A 268-nucleotide genomic window follows, 5' to 3' on the forward strand; every position below is an offset into this window, starting at 1 on the left:
TTCTATATATAGGGGACTGGTGAGGCTTGACTGGAATCGACGATGGACGTGGCGTAAGCGTTATCGGCATGACACCAGTCTGTTGGCGGCAGGACTGTCGATTCGACTACCGGCACCCGCCGCCTACCGAGGTTATCGTCGGCATTTCGATTACCGGCTCCCGCCGAGTTCCCGCAGTTTCTTTCTGCCCTTCGGACAGATAGGCGGTGGAACACGCTACGACGAGTTCGACGGCACTTAGGGTAGCCACGCGGAACTCTCCCGCATA

The sequence above is a fragment of the Tachypleus tridentatus genome, unplaced genomic scaffold (genome assembly GCF_004210375.1).
Source record: "Tachypleus tridentatus isolate NWPU-2018 unplaced genomic scaffold, ASM421037v1 Hic_cluster_2, whole genome shotgun sequence".
Taxonomy (NCBI): Eukaryota; Metazoa; Arthropoda; class Merostomata; order Xiphosura; family Limulidae; genus Tachypleus; species Tachypleus tridentatus.